This window comes from Rhinolophus sinicus, linkage group LG06 (assembly GCF_036562045.2).
Source record: "Rhinolophus sinicus isolate RSC01 linkage group LG06, ASM3656204v1, whole genome shotgun sequence".
Taxonomy (NCBI): Eukaryota; Metazoa; Chordata; class Mammalia; order Chiroptera; family Rhinolophidae; genus Rhinolophus; species Rhinolophus sinicus.
Window position 1 is genome coordinate 80,355,622 of NC_133756.1, and position 19,801 is coordinate 80,375,422.

Sequence of the window (19,801 nt, forward strand, 5' to 3'; positions counted from 1 at the left end):
ACCAGAAGATAGCAACTCTCAGAGACTCTTGTAGAAGTATAAAGAAAGCTTCCCCCACCCTCAGAAAAACTCTCCTTACATCCCATTGGCCCCATCTTGACCAATTACTGGCAAGGGATACCCTCAAACCAATCAGGTCGTCCATGAGCTGGGGGTGGGCCAGCTTCTCCCTTAGGCACACACTAACACAGGGTCCTGTAAGGGAGGAGCAAGTGTGTGGGGGGGGTGCTGGGTAGACAGTATCCACTGGAGTAACAGTTGAGTAAATGTGTAGCGATTGTTGAAATCAATACATGTTTTAATCCTTAACCCTGTTTATTTCAGCCATCCCTGTTTGAACTGGGTCAATTCCTTTCTGCCTGATTCTAAGAACCAGACAATTGCCCATCCCTGAAAGAGTAGAGAATCAGACCAATGCCCCAGATCAAAGATTAGTTGGCAAGATGATCCAACAAAAATCGCTGTCCAGATGGCTTAACTCTTTCCTAGGATATCCATAAGTGAAAGGACAGCTTGTCCAAACCCCAAGATCAGCTTCACCCCCTTGCTGTCATTTTATTTTCTCATTTTTTTAAAGTTTATTGGGGTGACAATTGCTAGTAAAATTACGTAGATTTCAGGTGTACAATTCTGTATCACATCATCTATAAATCCCATTGTGTGTTCACCACCCAGAGTCAGTTCTCCTTCCATCACCATATATTTGATCTCCTTTACCCTCATCTCCCACCCCCCACCCCCCTTACCCTCTGGTAACCACTAAACTATTGTCTGTGTCTATGAGTTTCTGTTTCTCATTTGTTTGTCTTGCTCTTTTGTTGTTTTTGGTTTATATACCACATATCAGTGAAATTATATGGTTCTCTGCTTTTTCTGTCTGACTTATTTCGCTTAGCATTATACTCTCAAGATCTATCCATGCTGTTACAAATGGTCCTATTTCATTTTTTCTGACCGCCAAATAGTATTCCATTGTGTATATATACCACAACTTCTTTATCCATTCATCTATCGAAGGACATGTTGGTTGTTTCCATGTCTTGGCCACTGTAAATAAAGCTGCAATGAACTTTGGAGCAGACGTGTCTTTATGTATAAATATTTTCAGATATTTGGGTAGATGCCCAGGAGATGGATTGCTGGGTCATATGGTAATTCTAGTCGTAATTTTTTGAGAACCTCCACACTGCCTTCCATAACGGCTGCACCAGTGTATGAGGGTTCCTTTTTCTCCACAGCCTCTCCAACACTTGTTACTATTTGTCTTGTTGAGGATAGCCATTCTGACTGGGGTGAGGTGATATCTCATTGTGGTTTTTATTTGCATTTCTCTGATGATTAGTGATGTTGAGCATTTTTTCATATGTCTAATTGCCATTTGTATGTCCTCTTTGGAGAAATGTCTCTTCAGGTCGTCTGCCCATTTTTCAATTGGGTTGTTTGTTTTTTTGTTGTTGAGTTGGATGAGTTCCTTATATACTTTGGATATTAGCCCTTTATCAGAGGCACTGCTTGCAAAAATCTTCTCCCATTCAGTTGGTTCCCTCTTTATTTTGTCGATAGTTTCTTTTGCTGTGCAAGAGCTTTAAAGTTTCATATAGTCCCATTCATTTATTTTAGCTTTTACTTCCCTTGCCTTTGGAGTCAAATTCATAAAATGCTCTTTGAACCCAGGGTCCATAAGTTTAGTACCTATGTTTTCTTCTAGGTAGTTTATTGTTTCAGGTCTTATGCTTAAGTTTTTGATCCATTTTGAATTAATTTTGGTACATGGTGACAGATAGCAGTCCAGTTTCATTCTTTTGCACGTGGCTATCAAATTCTCAAAGCACCATTTATTGAAGAGGCTGACTTTTCTACATTGTATGTTTTTTGTTTCTTTGTAAAAAATTGTCTCTCCATGTTTATGTGGTTTTATTTCTGGGTTCTCAATTCTATTCCATTGGTCTATGTGTCTGTTTTTCTGCCAATACCATGCTGTTTTGATTATTGTAGCCCTGTAGTACAAGCTAAAGTCAGGGAGTGTGATACCTCCAATGTTGTTCTTTTTTCTTAAGATTGTTTTGGCTATTCGGGATCTTTTGTGGTTCCAAACAAATCTGATGATTTTTTGTTCTACTTCTTTAAAAAATGCCATTGGAATTTTGATGGGGATTACATTGAATCTGTATATTGCTTTGGGTAATATGGCCATTTTAACTATGTTGATTCTTCCAATCCATGAGCACGCAATGTCTTTCCATTTCTTTGTGTCTTCTTCAATTTCTTTCAAAATGTCTTATAGTTTTCAGCATATAGGTCTTTCACATCCTTGGTTAAGTTTATTCCTAGGTATTTTATTCTTTTTGCTGCAATTGCAAAAGGAATTGTTTTTTGTATTTCTTTTTCTAAGATTTCATTGTTAGTATATAGGAATGCAATGGACTTTTGTACGTTGATTTTGTAGCCGGCAACTTTATTGTATTTGTTGATTGTTTCTAATAGCTTTTGGGTGGAGTCTTTAGGGTTTTCTATATATAGCATCATGTCATCTGCAAAGAGTGACAATTTAACTTCTTCATTCCCAATTTGGATGCCTTTTATTTCTTTCTCTTGCCTGATTGCTCTGGCAAGGAATTCCAACACTATATTGAAAAGCAGAGGTGATAGGGGACAGCCCTGTCGTGTTCCTGAATGTAGAGTAAAGGGCTTCACTTTTTCACCGTTAATTATGAGATTAGCTGAGGGTTTGTCAGCTACTTATGTGAAGGTATTTTCCTTCTATACCTATTTTATTAAGTGTTTTATTCATAAATGGATGGTGTATCTTGTCAAATGCTTTTTCTGCATCAATTGATATAATCATGATTTTTGTCCTTTATTTTGTTCATGTGATGTATCACATTGATGGATTTGTGGATGTTGAACCATCCTTGTGCCCCGAGGATGAACCCCACTTGGTCGTGATGAATTATATTTTTAATGCATTGTTGCATTCGATTTGCTAGCATTTTGTTTAGGATTTTTTCATCTGTATTCATCAGAGATATTGGTCTGTAGTTTTCTTTTCCTGTGTTGTCCTTAACAGGTTTTGTTATCAGGGTAATGTTGACCTCATAAAATGAGTTAGGGAGTACTGTCCCTTCTTCAATTTTTTGGAAGAGTTTGAGCAGGATTGGTATTAGATCCTCTTTGAAGGTTTGGTAGAATTCACTAGTAAAGCCATCTGGTCCCAGACTTTTGCTTTTGGGAAGGTTTTGGATGACTGATTCAATTTCGTTACTGGTGATCGGTCTGTTTAGATTTTCCAGTTCGTCGTGGTTCAGACTAGGAAGGCTATATGTTTCTAAGAACTTGTCCATTTCTTCTAGGTTATTGAATTTGGTGGCATATAGTCCTTCATAGTATTCTTGGATGATCCTTTGTATTTCTGTGGTGTCCGTGATAACTTCCCCTTTTTCATTTCTGATTTTGTTAATTAGTGTCTTCTCTCTTTTTATCTTAGTGAGTCTAGCCAAGGGTTTGTCAATTTTGTTAATCTTTTCAAAGAACCAGCTCTTTGTCACATTAATTTTTTCTATTGTCTTTTTGTTCTCTATTTCATTTAGTTCTGCTCTGATTTTTGTTATTTCCTTTCTTCTGCTGACCTTGGGTTTCATTTGTTCTTCTTTTCTAGTTCTTTAAGGTGTAACATGAGGTTATTTATTTGGGATTTTTCTTGTTTCTTGAGATAGGCCTGTAATGATATAAATTTACCTCCTAAAACTGCTTTCGCTGCATCCCAAAAATTTTGGTAGGATGTATTTTCATTGTCATTTGTTTCTATGTATCTTTTGATCTCTCCTCTAATTTCTTCTTTGACCCGGTCGTTCTTTAAAAGTATGTAGTTTATTCTCCATGTATTTATGTTTTTTCCTGCTTTCTTTTGCAGTGGATATCCAATTTCAAAGCCTTGTGATCAGAGAATGTGCTTGGTATGATTTCAATCTTCCTAAATTTGTTGAGGCTGATTTTATGTCCCAATATATGGTCTATCCTTGAGAATGTTCCATGTACACTAGAGAAAAATGCATAGTCTGATGTTTTAGGATTAAGTGCTCTGTAAATGTCAATCATGTCCATTTCATCTAATGTGTCATTTAGGGCTACTATTTCGTTATTTATTTTCTGTTTGGATGATCTATCCATAGCTGTCAATGATGTATTTAAGTCCCCTAGTATAATTGTGTTTTGGTCAATTTCTCCCTTTAGTTCTGTTAGTAGTTGCTTGGTGTATTTCGGTGCTCCCTGATTGGGGCATAAATATTGATGACTGTTATGTCTTCTTGATGTATAGTCCCCTTTACCATTATGAAATGTCTATCTTTGTCTCTTGTTACCTTTTTCACCCTGAAGTCTGTTTCATCTGATATCATTATGGCTACACCTGATTTTCTCTGGGTACCATTTGCTTGGAGTGTCAATTTCCACCCTTTCACTTTCAGTCTGTGCGTGTCCTTGTAGCTGAGATGTGTCTCTTGGAGACAGCATATGGTTGGGTTTAGTTTTTTGATCCAATCTGCTACTCTGTGCCTTTTTATTGGTGAGTTCAGTCCATTTACATTTAGGGTGATTATTGATATGTGAGGATTTCCTGTCATTCTATCTTTAGTTTTCTGGTAAGGCTGTGTCTCCATTGTTTCTTTGCCTTTTTGTTGTTGTCTATTATTTCTGTGTGGTGGTATTCTATGATGTTTCCCTCTGTTTCTTCTTTTATTACAGTATATATTTCAGTTCTGGATTTTTTTTGAGTGGTTACCCTTAAGTTTATGTAAAAGAAAGTTTGATATTTAGAGTATTCCATTTTCTTCAGCAGGCTTACTTTCTCTATTCCCATATTCCGGTTCAGGCCTTTACTCTCCCACTTTTTATGTTTTGGTTTCCACAAATTGTCCCTGTTGATGGTGGTAGAATAGCCTCTTTTAGTATTTCTTGTAGTGCAGGTCATGTATTAGAAAATTCCCTCAGCTTCTGTATGTCTGGAAAGGTCTTTATTTCTCCTTCATATCTAAAGGATATCTTTGCTGGGCATATTATTCTTGGCTCATAATTTCTCTCTTTCAATAGTTTGAATATTTGGTTCCACTCCCTCCTGGCTTGTAGAGTTTCTGCTGAGAAATCTGATGATAATCTAATGGGCTTTCCTTTGTAGGTTACCGTCTTCTTTTCCCTGGCTGCCTTGAGGATTCTTTCTTTGTCGTTGATTTTAGACAGCTTCAATACAATGTGCCTTGGAGAAGGCCTGTTGGGATTGAGGTAATTAGGTGTTCTATTTGCTTATTGGATTTGAGGATCCAGTTCTGTACACAAGTTTGGGAAGTTCTCATCGACAATTTGTTTGAATATATTCTCTGTTCCCTTCTCTCTTTCTTCTCCTTCTGGTATGCCCATTTTTCTTATATTGTCTTTCTGATGGAGTCAGAAAGTTGTTGTAGAGTTCTTTCATTCTTTTAAGTCTCAAGTCTCTGTCTTCTTCCATCCATGTCATTTCCAGGTTTCTATATTCAATGTCACTGATTCTTTCCTCCATCTGGTCAACTCTACTATCTAAGCTGGCTATTTCATTCTTCATTTCTTTTATTGAGTTCTTAATCTCCAGAAATTCTACTTGGTTCTTTTTAAAATTTCAATCTCTTTGGTAAAATGCTCATGTTGTTCTTTGATTGTGTTTCTGAGTTTATTAAACTGCCTGTCTGTGTTTTTTTGCATCTCGTTGAGTTTTTTCAGAACTGCAATCTTGAATTCTCTGTCATGTAAGTCACATATTTCCATATCTTTAAGTTCCTTTTTTGGAGATTTTCACTTTCTTTTTGAGCTGTCTTGTTGCCTTGGTTATTCATGGCAATTAATGATTTATTATTTCTCTTCCTAGACATCTACAGGAGTGGGTACTGCAACAGGTTGATAGGAAGAGGTCTTTCTTTTGTTTTCCAGTACTTGTTGGTAGAATGTTTTATTTTCTCTCCAACTGCAGCCTTTTTGTCTCTCTCACACGGTAGTGCTATGTTTTCTCTGCACTATTCCAGCTTGTCACACAATGGGGGGATTCTGTGGGAGACGGGCTGTTAATAGTTCGCCTGGGTCACAGGGAGCAGTGTCCGTGTGGGTATGGAGAGAGCTTTTTGAAGTTCCAAAGCTCTTTCTGCACCAGATTCAGAGCCCGTATGTTTCAGCAGTTCTGTTTACTCCTGCAGGGATCCACCCAGATAGGTGGGGCCAGGAGCAGGGTGAGTTGTGACAGGTGGCCCAGAGCAATGGCAGCGACCACCACCACAGCCGGTCCTGCTTCCACAGCTCCCTCCCCTTTGCTGAAATTAGTTAGGCTGCCAATCTGTGTCTGCGGTCCACAGTTCTCAGAACAGCAAATATTCTGTTCTTTTGATCTGACACTGCTACTGTTCCACTTCTAGCACTGGGCAGGTGGTGACGGGGCGAGCTCTGGGAGGGTAGGGAGGGGGCGGCTAGTCTCAGTGCCTAAGGCTTCTGTTCTCTGCTCGGCAGTGAAGGCTTAAACCACCGTTTTCAGCCTTCTTCCCTCAGTCTTTTCTCCGCGGTCTCTGCCATGAGCATTGTTTTCAGCCATGTTGTATGCTGTCCCCTCAGCCCTGTGAGATATAAATGGATCATTAGCAGTCTGAGTTCTTCCCTCTCCCGCAGCTGCATAGTTCCCGGATGCAGTGAGCTCGGAGCACTGAGCTAGGTCTGCATCCTGCACCCACTCAGCTCTCTCTCTGCACTTCTCCCTTCCCTGCTCCCCTGCTCACGCAATTCACCCACCTTTAGGTGAATTTGGTACTTGGCCTCTTTGTCTTGCCTCTCTGCTGTGCAGGGAATCCTTTGTGGAGTTATAGTTGTTCCATTTGTTGTAAATTCCAGGGGATATTTACAGAGGCTCACCTCATACCGCCATTTTGATCCCTTGCTGTCATTTGTTCATTCATCCTACAAGTACATCAGGACTGTCTACCATGTTCCAGGCACAAGTTCAAGCTAGAGATTCACTGGCATGAAAACATAAAAAGGGCACATTTCCTGTTCTTGTGGACTTACTGTCATTGCAATGAATTTTATCATGTTTGTTTCAATTGGTTTTGCTGCCCACAGACATCTTTGTCAAGTTTGAGTGTTTCCAGCCTCATGAGTCACTTCCCAAAGTAGAAACCAGAAACTTAGTTACCCAGCCTCCTTTGCAACTACAGCACAGACATGGGACTCAGACATCACCAATCAAATTCACTCATCAGAGACTTTGCTCTTGAAGGGAGAAACTTGAGTAAGGGGGCAATGCCCAGAATCCATGGTGCTTACAAGGGTGGAAATGGAGGTGTCCAGCTTTGGGGTAGAAGTGAAAGCAGGATTAAGTTGTTCAAAAAGTGCAATCAATGGGGAGAGGCAGCAGCAGTAGCTGGTCTGGTGGGACAACAGCAGTGGCTACAGTGTCCCCATCAGTCTAGGTCTGTGGTGCAGTAGGGCATTGTGCCTCGAAGCTTAGCGCTGAGTCTGGTTTTCTAGAACAAACATAGGTTTAGATGAGACACCCAGTATTCTTTTATAGATTCCTTTTCTGCTTAATCAGTCACTTTTATTGAGTATGGCCACGAACCCCAACTGATGCAGAAGCATTCCCCATCCCTGGTGAGTTACTCATTATGAAGACCCAGTCCAGGTGTCCCCTTCTCTGCATTTCTCCAAACACTTTGCTCATCCTCTTACAGTAGTCTTTTTTATTATTATTATTAAATTTATTGGGGTGACAATTGTTAGTAAAATTACATAGATTTCATCAACAAGACAAATAGTAACAAGTGTTGGAGAGGCTGTGGAGAAAAAGGAACCCTCATACACTGTTGGTGGGAATGCAGACTGGTGCAGCCGTTATGGAAGGCAGTGTGGCGGTTCCTCAAAAAATTACGAATAGAATTGCCATATGACCCAGCAATCCATCTCCTGGGTATCTACCCAAAAAATCTGAAAACATTTAGAGATAAAGACACGTGTGCTCCAATGTTCATTGCAGCTTTGTTTACAGTGGCCAAGACATGGAAACAACCAAAATGTCCTTCGATAGATGAATGGATAAAGAAGTTGTGGTCTATATACACAATGGAATACTATTCGGCGGTAAGAAAAGATGATATAGGAACATTTGTGACAACATGGATGGATCTTGAGAGTGTAATGCTGAGCGAAACAAGTCAGACAGAAAAAGCAGAGAACCATGTGATTTCACTGATATGTGGTATATAAACCAAAAACAGTAGTCTTAATAGAGGCATGAGCCCCTGTGTGAGTCTCCACTACCCCCCAATCCACATATACAAGCACACACACACACCTACACACACATCTGAGCTCCTTAGGATCTGGGACCACCCCTTTTTCACCATTATGTCCTCAAGTCTAGCTTAGAAACTGGATCAGATTAGGTCTCACTAAGCCTTTGATATTGTGTAATCATTGCCACTGACTTCATTATTGACCTCCAAAAGCCCACAAGTGTCCAACTCTGGACTGAGTAGCATACATAGACAATGGCCCATATCTTGTCCTTAGCTTCTCCAGAATCAGCAACCAGGTTCACATCCATAGGCTCCAGGCACTGTCTTCCCCACCAGAATGTCCCCTAAAATACGACAGGACTACACTCTGACCCCTGCCCAATTCCCTAATCACCCTTTACAGCTTTGAATTTTCTCCTTTCATCCAGCTGGTTCCTCTCAGTCTTGGCCCCAACCCCTACACTCACACCCCTGCATCCCTGGGAAGATGTCCATTCTTGGACATAGAGATGAAATCTCAAAGATCCCCTAGAGAGATATGCTCATATGAGTTATGTTGCCCACCCAAGGGTGTCTTCATCCTGGCCAGCCCTGCACACATACACCTACTCTATCCCCTCTGCAGGAAGAGAGGGAGGAAATGGACAAGCTTTCTGAAATCAGTTTCACGGCCTTGGGCACGATAAACAACCAAGCACAGAACTGCACCCATGGAGGGAGCTAATGGCCTTGGATATCTGAGCAATGCATTACTCCCTGAAAAGTAATGCCTGGCTTAAGATGCTGTCTCCACACCTACCTTTTCTCCATATACTGCTCCACTTGGAGCAGATTCACAGAAGCTCCCACTGCACCTTCCTGGGCATGGACAAGACCTGCACTTTCCCCTTCCCCCGGCAGCATATAGCCTCTCATCAGCTAAGGGCCTGTGGAGACCCAAGGCAGAAAGCACTTGGCCCATTACCTCAGCCAGGAGTGCAGGAGTGCTACACCTCAGATGCAGCCAGGTCACTAGATGCAAACCCCAGCCCACTTCTCACTATCTGTGTGACCTTGAACAAGTGACCTAAATAGTACAAACCTCACAAGTTTCTCCCAAGGATTAAATGACATACTGTTAGCAAAGGTCTTAGCAAGGTGCCTGACACATAGTAAGTCCTCAATAATTTTAGATATTTTTATTATTATGGACTGCCTGTAGCCAGGAAGTTCTTGGTTTCTCTAACGTGAATCCTACCCAGTGCCTTTTAAGGCCATTCCAGCTTCTCCTATTCCTAGTGGGCATGGAACTCAGCAATCCTCACTGTAGGGAAAGTAATGATGCTGGAAGCCAAAGAGCTAAGTTCAAACCCATCTCAAGTCTGCTAGCCATGATTCTCTTTATATGCAATCAGTAGAAGACAGATTCTAAATACATGATTACTGGCTGTGTGGACAGTGAGGGACATCATGCTGCTTATCTGCCACAGGACACAGCACCCTTGTTTGTACAGTAAGAAAAGTACTGCCCCAAAAGTCATTGTGAGGATGAAATTAAATGCAGTAACATCTAAGACAGTGCCTGGGAAGGCAGGTGATCAGGGATGATAGTTGAATCTGGATCTGCTCAAATGTGCAGAGTGTTCCCTGAATCTCCTCCACCTGAAAACAAATAATAGCCCCATTTCTACAATCTTCCCCACTTCATGTCTAACTCAGCAAATTCTGCCATGTTTCTTCAGCCCAAGGAGCACTCATTCAATGGTGAGAAACCAATATCAGATTTTACCAGAAGTGAGTAAAATCCTTGCAGTTCTCCACAGTAAAGCTGATGTTCAGGAGAGGACTAGGGACTCTAGCAGCTGACATTTGACATGTGCAGTACACTTTGCAGTTAACAAATGCATTCTCATTTAGTGCTTTACTAAATATGTTCACAGTCCAGTTTTTGCCAAAAGGAAAACTAGCTCAGAATGGGGAACACAAAGTGGTAGAGAAGGATGTGGTAGAGACTGATCACTTTGTAACCAGTCTCTTTCTAGTGCATCGGGCACTCTGCCCCCTGCCAACACATCCTCCCGCATCAGCTTAGCAGGTCCTTATAGATCTTCTAGCTCAATATCTGGCATCGTGCCTGGAACAGAGTAGGTTCCCAATAATTAATCATCTATTCTAATAATCAAATTTAATCCATCTACTTCATTTCACTATTGGGGGGAACTGAGGCATAAAGAGAAGTAGTGAGTAGCCTGAGGTCACACAGCTGGAAGGTGTTGCAATCAACCCATGTCAGAACTATTAATAAAAAAATCCACATGAACATATGGTCAAGGGCCTGCCTAGTCCTTCCCTGGTAATTAAAGCCAAGTTCTCCCACTCAGACCTTGGAAGAGGGGAGACAAGAGGCTTCAAAAGATATAATAGATTGATTGCAAAATGCCCCAAAATCCTCCCTTACTTACATCCATACCCTTTGCAATGTCACTTTGTAGCTTATCCCAACAAGAAGTAAAGCCTGCGAGTATTTCCCCTGAAGTTGAATCTGGGCTGCCTTGTGACTTCCCTTGACCAGTAGAATTCAATGGGAGTGACAGTGTTCCAAGGCTAGGCCTCAAGAAACCTAGTGGCATTCCGTGCTCTCTTAGAAACCTACTAGCACCATGTAAGCAAGCTTGGGCTAGCCTGCAGAAGGATGGGAGACATGTCGAGAAGAGCCCAGTTGTCCCAACTAAGACCTCCCTAAACCTGCCTATGGGCAGCTACCCCCAAAAAATGAGAACTCATCCTACATCAACAGAGGTGCCTCCTCAACCTATAGCCAACCACAAGTACATAAGTGATCCCAGCCAAGACCAAAAGAACCACCCAGACAACCCATCGACTCACAAGAAATCATAAATCTAATTAAGTCACTGAGTTTTGGGGTGGTTTGTTACAAAGCACTAACTGACAGATACTTTGGGCCTTCACAAAAGACTCCAAGTCATAGCCATGGAGAAGCTGAGGCTTGTGCTCCTGCAGGCCCTTGAAAGAGCAGGACCCTTTTCTGCAAAGAGCCTGACTGAGCTTCCACCTGCTCTGTCCAGCAACTAGGCTGTGGCCCAGCCCAGGACCAGTGAGGTCAGTTCTAGCTTCAACCCTACCCTTTCCACCCTCCTTGGAACCTGTAATACCCACCCCATGGCAGTATCCAGGAGGGGTAAAGGCCACAGTGCTCTGTACAGGGAGGGCTGCAATTAGAGTTGAGGACAGCCCAGGAAGAGCTCAGCTTGGAGACAAATCCTCAGGGTGAGACCTCCATGGTGGAGAAGCATCCAGGGCCAGACTTTCCCCCACCCACCCACCCAGGGAGAGCAATCAGCCCTGGAGTAGGCCAGGTCGCTTGACATTTCAAGGGAGTCATTATGAGACACTTAATTCCTAATCATGGCTCAAGTGTCTCTGAGGGCCCCTCAGCTGCCTTTCCATTCTAGGGAGCATTAATGGGAGGAGAGGAGGCACCAAACCCACCCAGGTCTGAGCAAAGGCCCTCATGAACCACCCCTGTGACTCCAGCACCCTCCTTTCTTCCTGAGGCCCCCAGGGGCAAGCTACCACAAGCTCCTTGGTCCTCAGAAAGGCCGGAGCACAGGGAGGCTCAAAGTGATGCGTACAGGACTGCTGGGTCAGAACTCTGATTTCTGCTGAGCCCAAGAAGGGCTTTGTCTCCAAGTCTCATGGCTCTGAGGGTGCTGAGGCCCTGCCCGGGGCAGCTACCTCCTCCCTCAGACAGTCTGTCAGGACCAAGGCCAGGCTTCTTCCCTGGCATACCAGAACTCCCTCTCTGCAGCTAGACAGCCCCACGGCTGTCTTGGGAAGAGCTATGGCTCAAGAGTGTGAAGGCCTGAACTCTCCCCACTCTACAGAGGGATATTGGGCAAGCCACCTAACCTTTTCTGCTCTGGAAAGAGGGCAGTGATCCCTGCCCTGTGTCTTTCTTTAGGAAGCTACTGCGAGAATCTTGTTCTTTAATATATGGGAAAGCACTAGATAAACTGTAAAATAAGGGCTGAGTACAACTGGATCACAATATAGGCAAGCTCAGATAAACCAGTTGCAGGTGTGATGGTAGGGGTGTGTGTGTGTGTGTGTGTGTGTGTGTGTGTGTGTGTGTGTGTGTGTTTCTCATTGCATGCTTCAACACTCCAATACTAATATTTCATTGTTTGGGATTATCTGTGGGCTTTCACCATCTATGTCTCTATTTAGGTACTGAATCAACTGTATTGATGTTTTACAGCCTGAATGCAGAGGAAGAGTTCTGAGGTAACAAAAGAAAGGGAGTAAAAAGCCTTGAAGTGAGGTTTGACAGTCTAGAGAGAGCATGTGCATGGGTGTGTACACACACACACACACACACACACACACACACACCTGTGTTCTCTAGAAACCTAAGGACACAAATAACTGAATGCAAAAAATAGAGAAAGAGGCAGGTGGAGAGTCATAGAAAATGGGCCCTGAGAGTAATCAGTCCAGAAGGGTTCCTGGAGAAGGAGGTACATTCTGAGCTAGATTTTGATAGAAAGGTTGGGCAGGCAGGCAACAGAAAAAAATGGCTTTGGGAGGAGGACAGGAATGGAATTTTAACAGAATACAATTTTAAGTATTTTGTTATCAAATAATGATAATTATACTTTACCCTTGTAGAAGTATTAAGGATTTACAAAGCTTTTCCACATGTATTTTCTCATTTGAGTCTCATTACAGTTCCTTGAACTAGACAAGTCAATTTTTATTATCCCCATTTCATAGATGAGGCTCAGAGAAGAGAAGAGGTTTTCTCAGTGTCTCCAAGCTCATAGGCAGTGAAGCTGGTAGAAGCACCCAGGGCTCCTGACTCCTACCTAGCCAATGCTCTTTCCACCGGTCTCTCTATAATCCCACCCCACTTCTATGTCTGGTTAAGTCTGTAAGCTTCTTGGGGGCAGGTACCTTGTCTGGGTAATAGACTCTGGGCAGTCCTTGGAAAATTAGTCAGTGCCGGGGAGTGGTGGCTTGGGAGTCAGACAGAATTGAGGTCAAATCCAAGTTCTGCCATTTACCTTGACGTTGGCTTGTTAGTTCCTCTGTGAGTCTCAGTTTATGTAGAATAAATTATTATGAGGGTTAGAAGAGAGAATGTCTTTGAAGCACTTAGGACCATGCCTGACACGTACCGTGTTTCCCCGAAAATAAGACCTGATCCAATCAGCTCTAATCTGTCTTTTGGAACAAAACTTAATATAAGACTGGGTCTTATTTTACTATAATATATGACTAGGTCTTTATAATATAATATAATTAATATAATATAATATAATACTGGGTCTTATATTAATTTTTGCTCCAGAAGACGCATTAGAGCTGATTGTCCAGCTAGGTCTTATATACAGTAGTATTTGCTCAATTCATGGTACCTACTGTCATTAATCTTTTGGTAATTGTTCATTGTTCTATAATTCTATATTTGTTCTATAGTTCATTGTTCTGTAGTTCATTGAACTATAATCAATCTTATAGTTCACTGTTGGTAATCAAGAAGACTTTTCTGGCCACGTTGTTTACTTTTTTAAATATCCTGCTTCATATCTGTTTTTTATTGAGGTAACATTGGTTTATAACATTATATAAGTTTCAGGTGTGCAACATCATAAATTGACATTTATATGTGCTAAATCACGCTCACCAGCAAAAACCTAGTTTCCATCCGTCATTATATAATTGACTCCCTTTACCCATTTCACTCTCCCTCCACCCCTTCCCCGGCCACGTAACAATCAATCTGTTGTCTGTATCTGAGTTTGTTTTTTATTTCTTTTTATAGTCCACACATGAGTGAAATCATACAGCATTTGTTTTTTCCATCTGACTTATTTAACTAAGCATAATACCCTTGAGGCCCATCCATGTTGTCACAGATGGTGGGATTTCACCTTCCGCTGGCTGAGTAGTGTTCTATTACATATCTATACCACATCTTGTTAATCCTTTCATCCATTGACGGACACTTAGGTTCTTCCCATAACATGGCTGTTATAAATAATGCTGCAATGAACACAGGGGTGCATATGTCTTTTTGAATTGGTATTTCCGTATTCTTCGGATAAATACCCAGAAGTGGAATATGGCAGTTCTATTCCTAATTTGTTGAGGAATCTCCATACTGATTTCCATAGTGGCTGCACTAATTTACAATCCTACTGTGCATGATGGTTCCCTTTTCTCCACATCCTCACCAGCACTTGTTATTTCTTGTCTTATTGATAATAGCCATTCTAATAGGTGCGAGGTGATATCTCATTGTGGTTTTGATTGGCATTTCTCTGCTGATTAGTGATGTTGAATACCTTTTCATGTACCTGTTGGCCATCTGTATGTAAGAAGACTTTCTTGGCCATTTTTCACCAGTTTCTCCCTTCTAGGATAAATGGGTCATTCAAACCCACACCATTCATTACTGTTCAAACAGACCATTCATTACTGTCAGGAGAGATGGTCCCCAGTGAGCACAAGCAAAATACAGTTCTTCCTCCATCCACCTGGGCCCATAAGTCCAGTCCACGTCCCACACCCTGGAGGTGCCCTAGGAATGCTCTTGCACCAATCGGTATCAGGCCTGACCCCACAGCCATCTGCTGAAACCCACTTCAGTCGCCAGAGTGCTCATTCCTATTATAACTGCATTTGCCAAGAAAGCAGAAAGGTAATTATGAATCCTAGTCTTAAATCACTCTGAAGCTGAATTATTAAAAGGAAGAATTAAAAATAATAAGGCTTTTTCATTACACTTCATAACAGGGAAATTAAAGGTGTAAGAATGTATTTTTCCCCTCAAATTTAAGTGTTCATTTTGGAGATTATATGGGGAGTTGAAATGATTCTGTGCATGCCTATGGAAGGGGGAGAAAGAAAGCCTTGTAACATTCAAAAGGAGATAGAGAGAAGAAGGGAGTTAACATAAAGAAGTACAACTGAGTACAATTTTTTCTGCACAATTACATAATTGAGTGATACAGCAGAAAGAGATTAGGCTGCTGCTAATTTCAGATACTGGGTGGTGAAATATCCAGGGGTCTCACCAGCTGTAGGGTCAAAAAAACATGCTGGGATACGGTCTCCAAGTGCTGTGAAGCAGGGACTGTTTCAGCACCAAGCTCCCTGCACCCTCTTTTCTCCCGGGGAGACAGGATGAGGGATCTGGTTCATTTCACAGAGCAGAAAATCCAAGGTACCAAGAGGGGTAACAGCTGCAGCCTGGGACTTGGGACCAAAATGAGAGGGACACAGAGAGGAACTTCCCAGGTAGTTGTCAGATGTGGAAGAGAAAAAGGTGGGGTGACCTTCCCTCCCTCAGCATTCCTGCTCATTCGAACCCCCACACCCCCAAGGCTGAGTGTGAGAAACAGAAGTGTCTAGAGTTAGAAGAGAGACAGGAGGATTCGGGAAGTCCTTGGTTCTAAGAGCCAAATCTCAGGGAGCCCCTGATGGATGGGACCAAGGAGCCTCTGCCTTTTCCAGTCCCAGCCAGTCAGGGGAGGCAGACCGTCAGGTGAGAAACAGGTGTGAACTTCTCCTCTCCTGGGGAGGGGGGGTGAGAGGAGAGCAGACCTGGAGGGGAAGCATCCGGGGAGGCTTCCAGAAGGAAGGGAGCAGGGGAGAGAGGCTAGAGTTTGTGGGCAGACAGAGAGGCAGCAGAGCAAGGAGTACTCAGTTCTTCCAGCTCTGGTTCTGCACAGCTGGAGACCACTGCTCCTTCTACCTGCCTGGGGCAGTGCGAGGACAGAACAAGAATCAGAACGGCATCAACACATGAGCATCATTGGCAGCAGCTGGGTAGTCCCAAATCAGACTCAAGGGAGGGTGTTGAGAGCAGGCCAGTCCCATCCAGATGTGTTCCAACAGCTGGCCTGTTGTCTCTGTGAGGACGCCAAGCTGAAACACCTCTGTCCTGTGTCCCTTCCACCCACACAGATGACGCTGCACCAGGCAGAGGGTGGGGCTCCCCTGTTGGAGTCGGGTCCTAGAGCCATTCAGCTGCCCGCCCCCCTCCCCCAAGTGGTAATGAATTGCAGGGAACTGCCACTGAGAGGTGTCAGAACAATTTCTATTAAACATAATTTCCTAATGTAAAGGTTACAAGGGAGCCCAGTGGAGCTACTCAGGATTGAATGCTTATTCCAACTGGCTCTGAGGAAGGCAGCTCATGGCCTGGTCCTTGGTTCCACGTGGCTGGAGGGCAGGGCCCTGGGACTGAGTAAAGTCCTAAGCAGCTTTCAAGGCATCTCTCTCAAGGTCGTGCATGTGCCCACTATTGAGAGTTCACAGGGTGCCGGGCATTGTGCTACGTGTTTTCTATGTATCACATCCTTACAACATCCCTGCAAAATTGAAATTATGTCCCCATTCAGGACGAGCAAATTGAGACTCTGAAAGGTCCTGTGACTTGACCAAGGTCACATCTTCAGATATTAGGAAGCAAAGGCAGGATTCAAACCCAGGTCTCTCTGATTGTACTGCCATCATCCCTTCCCCCCTCCCAGGGCCCTGTCCTACCCCACTGCTACAACTTCATTTGGAAGGACAAACAGAGCCCTAGAAATGGGGATGAGCGGGAGTGGGCCCACAGTGCAGCAGAGTCAGCTCAGCTCCAGGAGTCCATCTCCCACCCAGTGCCTGACTGATGATTTGGATAATTGTAAGTAAGGAAACCATGGATTCCAAGTAGTTCTGTGTCTCCTCAGAGGCTGGTGTGGTGCCCGGCTGAGCCAGAGGGGTATGTTTGTCCATGCAGCCAACTCAGGGTTACTGAGAGCTCTTGGATTCTGTGTCTTGGACTCAGAGAACAGTTGGCACAGACCCCATGCAGACCCCCACCCCGTGGTTCCAGAAATTGTCCCCAAGCCAATCTTGTCTCTGAGCAGGGACCCTGCCCCCTTTCGTCTCCCATCACCATAGATCTCAGATTATGGGGCCTGTGGAGCCAAAACTAAGAATAAGGAGAAGCCTTGTTAGAAGGTTCAGAGATTCCTCCCAATCCCCTCAATTATAAGCTCGGTAGAAATGGCCTTGGTCCTGATGGTGGGAGTTTGGGGATGGGGATGGAGCAAGAAGTAAATAAACAGGGTATGGATCTGAGACCAAATAGTAATGAGCCCTATTTTCCTGCAACTCAGAGGCTCCTGACACCACCAGAGCCCAAGTAGGGGCAGTTTCAGGAACAGTGGGGCTTTGTTCTTCCAGAAGCTTCTGCAGGTGAGGGGTAAGAATGTTCCAGAGGTGCATTTGGGGACAGAGGCAGGCCCTTAGAGGCTGCAGCTGAAAATTCTCCAGGAATCACACCACCACTCCCACATCCTGAGGGAGAAGGGAGTTGAGCTAAAGGAGGGGCCCAGATCACAGATTCCCCTCCTCCCCTCCCTACCCACCCTTCAGCTCCCCTGCTCCTCCCTTCTCTGTCCTTCCACCACAGCAATGAGCCCTAGGCTCTGCACCCCTCCACTAGCGGGGTGCGTCTCCGCATTCCTCATTAGTGTAGATGAAGCTGTCACAGACTGCCATGGACCTGCCTTCCCAGGACCTTCAAAGCAGGAGAACAGCATGAAATATGCAGCTGCCTTCCACTGGCTCCCACCCTTCCTTGGTTCCCTCCCTCTAATTGCTCAGGAACACATTAAACTTTGATGTGGACGCTCTGGCTGAAGACATCCAACACTTAGGTTCTCCAAAAACAGTGGAGGCTGCTTCTGCCTCTAGGCAAGAAAAGCTCACTTCCTGGGTGTCTAAAGTGCCACCCCTCCAAACTACACACACACACACACACACACACACACACACACACACACACACAGACACCTTTTGCTGAAAACATCAGTGATTCTCAGAGTGTGGCCCCTGCACCAGCAGCATCAGCATCACCTGAAAACTTGTTAAAAAGGCGCAATTTCAGGCGCCACCCTAGATTTACTGAATCAGAAACTAGGGGGTGGAGTCCAGCAATTTAGGGGTTAGCAAGCCCACCACCAAATTCTGACTCATGATCAAGTTTGAGAACTAAAGACCCCAGTCAACCTGATAGAGCCCCACTGGACACCCAGGGCTGTGCTAAGGCTGGCAGAGAAGAAAGAGACCTCCTGCCCTGCATGGGTTGGCAGTCTGTGACTGACCTGAGGGGAGATAATCAAGCACCAGCTGCAAGACCAGCCTGAGAATCCTGGGACGTGCAGAGGGGAGCGCTGGATGCTGCAAGGAATGGATGCTCCTTGGAGGAGAGGAATTAAACTAAATTGGGGTCAAAAAAACTAAATTGGGGCCAAATGCAAATCAAATCCACAGTGAGATATCACCTCACACCCTTTAGGATGGCTACTATTAAGAAAAAGTAAATAACAAGTGTTGGGAAGGATGTGGAAAAATTGGAACGCTTGTGCAGCGTTGGTAAGAATGTGAAGTGATGCAGTCACTATAGAAAATGGTCTCTCTAAAAATTAAAAATAGAATCATCATAGGACCCAGCAATTCCACTTCTGGGTATATATCCAAAAGAATTGAAAGCAAGGTCTTCAGGCGATATTTGCACACCACGTTCATAGCAGTACTATTCATAATAGCCAAGAAGTGGAAGCATCCCAAGTGTCCATTGACAGATAAATGGATAAACAAAATGTGGTCTATATTCATATAATGGAATATTATTCAGCCTTACAAAGGAAGAAAATTCTGACATATGCTAAAACATAGATGAACCTTAAGGACATTATGCTAAGTGAAATAAGTCAGTTACGAAAAGATAAATACTATATGATTCCATTTATATGAGGTTCCTAGAGTACTGAAATTCACAAACAGAAAGTAGAAGGGTGGTTGCCATTCCACTCCTCTGGGGGGAGTGGAAAATGGGGAGTTGTTGTTTACTGGGGGCAAAGTTTCAGATTTGCAAGATGAAAAGCTCTGGAGATTTGTTGCACAACAATATGATTATAATTAATACTACAAAACCATACACTTAAAGATGGTTAAGTTGACAATTTTATGTTATATGCATTTTACCATAAACAAATTTTTTTTTAAATAATCAGGGCCAAAATTTGGGCAGGAAAGAGGACAATGATTCCAGCAAGTCTCATGTGTGCAGTGCATCAGTTTGCCAAGTGCTGTCACATACCACATCTGGCTGGAAGAGGAAAAGAGTAGGAGTAATATCCCATTTTAAAGGGAGACGAGCCAGAGAGGTCTCCTCAGCCAAGTCTCAAAACTATAAGTGGAGAGCTGAGTCTGGGACTCAGCTCCTGACTCCCATTTCAGGCCCTTTCTTCTCATAGTGAAGAGCCCCCCAGGCCCAGAAGCTACAGGAGGGCCAGATCTCAAGGAGCTGAGGCTGATGTTGGAGAGCCCAGGGATGGGGCTGGAGAGGAGGGGTGAGGCCAGAGTGTATGCCCCCGTGTCACAGCCGCTGCGCTGCACAACCATTAACAGCACTCACTTTAGTTTCAGGAGTACCCCAGTTT

At 43.5% G+C, this 19,801-nt stretch overlaps 1 long non-coding RNA gene across 9 annotated transcripts in view; it reads right to left on the minus strand.

Annotated features, from left to right (window-relative positions):
* The window catches only part of LOC109437220 (uncharacterized), a 234,836-nt gene that overhangs the window by 49,846 nt on the left and 165,189 nt on the right, over nucleotides 1-19,801 (minus strand). The gene's annotated exons all lie outside the window — the stretch shown is intronic.